Below are 4,601 nucleotides of genomic sequence, written 5' to 3' on the forward strand. Positions count from 1 at the left end.
TTTGTTTCCCAAGAGAATTTACCCAAAAATTAACGAGAAGAGGTAAAACTATTGATGTAAGAATACGTAGCAAATATGGGGTATTTAGATCAACTATTGTGAGGTTGGTTGTAGAATACATCCAAAGGGTAGTATTAGATAAGTTTAGGGAAGAGGTGTTGGTGTCCATGGTTGCTTAAGGTTTTTTGGGAGAAATGATATTTTTAGTGAAAAAAGTAGTAGCATAACTAGAAACATTGGATATGTACATATACTTGTTACTAGTAAAGTTTAATGCTATCTATGTCAAAGATTTGATTTTAAATGTATGCGATTCTCTTAGTTTTCATTCTTATTATATCTATAGTCCCTACTTAATTTCCAAATTAGTGATGAGATGACAACTAATAAAATTTAATAGTTGTGACATCGGTTTACTCTTAATTTGTATCGATCATATATTATTGTTAATTACTAAGTGCATTTAAAATCCAATTAATACATGCAAGTTATGGATTTGACCAGTAGTACTACCAGATAGGATTCCTAAATTTGAACTTTGCAATGTTCATCGAACCAAAGTTAATTACTTTGATTAATTATCTTACGCTAATTAAGAACCTCGGGATACACTCATTAATTTATTTTGATTTCCTTGATCAATAAAATTAAACTTTTCAAGATTAAATGGATTTTACGGGGATTTCTTAACTTGAACTTTCTTTCAAGCATCCATGACAATGTTCTTGAATTTGAGTTTAATACTTAAATTTCACGTTGACTTCTCATTGATTTGGTGAGACCCGCTCGATAATGGTTTAACTTTTTTTTTATAAATTTCGTTATTTAATACTTCCTCTTTAACTCTCATGAAATCACAAACTACACTGACCCGATTGGTTAAATATTGATTTTTCCATCATCTTCTTCTTCTATTTCTTCCAGTGGTGGTTGTTGACGATGATAAGGAGATTTTAGGTTCAAATATTACTCGACTCAAGACTCAGTATCAACAAGATTAAGAAGTTTATATTGTGCGAGAGCCTTGATCATACCAAACTTATGGAAAATGCTCTCCTTATTAAGTGGCTACAGAGATTTTCCAAAGAGCCTATTTATCTGCAGAGGTCTAATATGCCACTGATGCAAAGAATTGTTTCTATAAGTCTCCTAAGAGGTCTTACGGTACATCAATATGGATATGAGTTATGAACAAAAACCAAAAAGATGTTTGCAAACATCGACTTTAAAGTGAATAATGAGGTACTTCAGGAAAGTTTTAGAAGATCCTTTGGCTTTTCGATGAGCCTATGTCCTTGAAATTCATGCAAACAGAGAGCCAAAAACAAAATATATTATGAGGTTAGATGGATGGATAGACATCTCTGTAACAGGAAAAATTATAGTCAATATATATCAAAATAAAAAATGATTATAAGTATCAACAAAAGGTAATACATGGGTCTCTTATTATATAAAAAGATCGATATATAACCTTTTAAATGTTATGTTGATGTGTAAGTAAGGCCTTTACTAAATCAAAGATAACCACAGACTAAAATAAAAAAGAATCAATTTTGTGAGCTAGGAAAAATCTCTATACAATAGAAAACCGAATGAAATAACCACAAGAATACTTTATTTAAAGAAGAAAAAATTCCACTCATAAAACCATTTTTTTATTTATCGCCAATTATGACATAACTCTACGATACACATCAGTCTGACAAATTTGATTACTCTATCGGGTAAATATGCAAAGGCAATCTGGGTTTGGCATGGGCAAACAACGGCTTATCCAAGTATAGATCATTAGCCGACTCTGAGAGATCTATCATCGATTCTCCTGGTGGAGAACTCCAGTCGAATCCTTGAATAAGTCTCGCTAATAACATGACTGTAATCGCGGTCCCAAGTGGACCACCAACACATCCTCGTCGTCCAGTAGTAAATGATATGAATCTTAGTTCCTGCTCAGTGAGATCCACATTAGTTGTTCCACCATCCTTTGACATTAGATGACGTTCTGGATTGAACTTCAGTGGTTCCTGCCAAATTCTATGGTTCCGGCCTAATCCTATGCGACTTAATAATACATGACTTCCTTTGGGGATAAAATATCCTGATACAACTGTATCTGATTTTGATACATGCGTAAGGTTAAAGGGAGCTATTGGATGGAGTCTAAGTGCTTCCCTAGCACAAGCTTTTACATAATTGAGTTTTGGAAAGTCAGATTCTTGTACCCAGCGGTTCTTACCAACTACCTTATCAATTTCTTCTGCAGCTTTTCTCAGAATATCTGGTTGATTTATCATCTCCGCCATGGCCCATTAAACAACATTAGCTGGATTATCCACCGTCGCAAGTATTATATCCTGTCATGGCATATCGGGAGATGGAGGAAGAGATGGTATAATCATCAGGCAAGTGAAAAATAATTTGAATATACGCACACTGATATAATTATTAGGAGATATGAAATGAACTTATGCATATAAATAAAAAAGCTTACTGTTACTTGAGATTTGATCTCTTCAGTTGATAACAATGGATTCTCGTGTTCGTCCTTAAGAGATATAAGAACATCTAGCAAATCTTCAGGAAGTTTATTTTTCATGGATCCATCACTCCATTGTCGAATCCGATCTTCAATAATTGGATCATGATACTTATACACAACCCCCATTGCTCTCCTGACAATCTTTTCATGACCATCTAAATATACCCACCTCAAATAAGGCAAATAATCTTGTACACCTAAAGAATATATATAAGAAAGGACTGTAAAAGCCGAATCAACATGTTCTATCTCTTCGCTACAGGGTCCTCCATCTTTTCTTCCTTTTCCAAAAAACCTTTTATTGAAAACCATTTTTCTAATTACATTACCACTGAATTGCCTCGTCAGTAATCTTAAGTTAAACACTTGACCTCCACATAACGAGTTTTTATTGCATTGATTGTGTAAATAGAACACAAGGTTATCAGCTTCCTCATTTCTCTTTTGGAGAAGCCATTTCAATCTCGCATGACTGACCATTTCAGAAGTCACCACTCTTCTCATTTTCTTCCATTGTTCTCCCCATGGTGTAACCGCAACAGATAAGAACCCACGACTCGAATACTCGGTAGCCATTGTTATGGGCCTTGACGAAAAAATTGCATCTTGGTTTTTCAAAAATTCTCGAGCAATTTCTGGAGAAGTCACTGGAATTACATGAACATTTCCTAGACGAATACATGCAATTTCAGTATGCATTTCTTTCATTAAACCTAATATCCATTTAAACCTTGATTTATTTCGAAGCAAATCTGGTATACTTCCCAAAATCGGCCAGGGTGATGGTCCTGGAGGTAATGGAAATGATGCTGGTAAAGTTGTTTGTTTCTTAAGAGAATTTACCCCAAACTTGATGAAAAGAAGTAAAATTATTGATGATAGAATAGGTAGTAAACAACAAGTACTTACATCAAATATTGCGAGGTTGGTTGTAGAATGCATCCAATGAGTAATATTAGAGAAGGTTGAGAAAGAGTTGTGGTTGGCCATGCCTGCCTAAATTTTGTAGGATATTGATAATCTTATTGAAGAATAGTAGTTTAGGAACATTATATATATACACATACTTGTTGCTAGTAATTTTTAATGACATGTAGATCTAAGATTTTATGTTAAATATGTCTGATTCTATTAAATTTCATTCCTAGTAAATATACACTACCTACTTAATTTCCAAATTAGTGATAAGATAAAAGTGATAAAATTTCATAATCGTGGCATCCATTTAATTTTAATTTGAGTCAATGAAATTATTAAACATCATCATTAATTATTTATAGGTGGATTTAGAATCTACATAATACATGTAACTTATGATAGGATTTTTAAATATGAATTTTATATCATTTAAGAGCAAGTTTTGGGCTATATTCGTTGATTTAACATTAACTACTTTCTTAAACACAGTAGAAACTAAATAAGGAGTATGAATTTAAGAGTAAGTTTTGGGTCATATGCGTTGAATTAACATTAGTTACTTTGATTAATTGATTTAAACACAATAGAAAATAAATAAGAAATTTGAAACCCACTTTTTCTTTTCGATGACAGAGCTAGTAGTAAAACACCAAGGTGGCCAAATTTGGAGTCTAAAAACTCCGTTCAAATGTTGGGATCCATAAATATTAAACAAAATTGATACAAAAATCTCAAATTTTTAAAAAATTGATACAAAAACCTCAAACAAATTTAGTTTCATCAAATTCTGGTTTCATCATATTTTTGCCTATTTTTTATCATGAAAGATTTTAATGATGAAAAAAAAAAGTTTATGAAGAAACCAAAATTTGGTGGTATTCTTTCTGGTTAGTGGTGGTGTTGGTTGGTGGTGGTGTTTTTTATGGTGATAGTAGTGCTAGTATTTGTTGGTGGATGTGGTGTTGGTTGCTAGTAGTGGTAGTTAGTGGCGGTGTGTTACTTTTGTTATCTGGGGTTTTTGTGTTACCTTTATTTTGATGGGTTTTTTATGGATGGATAGTGACAGCTTTGGAGTTATAACTCACGGCATGTTTCTATGATGATTAAAAAGGATGGTTCCAATAGCCTTTTTTTTTTTTTT

The 4,601-nt window shown here is 32.8% G+C and overlaps 1 pseudogene; it reads right to left on the minus strand.

Moving 5' to 3' along the window:
• Nucleotides 1-1,715: 1,715 nt before the first annotated feature.
• On the minus strand, nt 1,716-3,532 carry LOC113334588 (annotated as a pseudogene).
• Nucleotides 3,533-4,601: the final 1,069 nt, after the last annotated feature.

This window comes from Papaver somniferum, unplaced genomic scaffold (assembly GCF_003573695.1).
Source record: "Papaver somniferum cultivar HN1 unplaced genomic scaffold, ASM357369v1 unplaced-scaffold_137, whole genome shotgun sequence".
NCBI classification, from domain to species: Eukaryota; Viridiplantae; Streptophyta; class Magnoliopsida; order Ranunculales; family Papaveraceae; genus Papaver; species Papaver somniferum.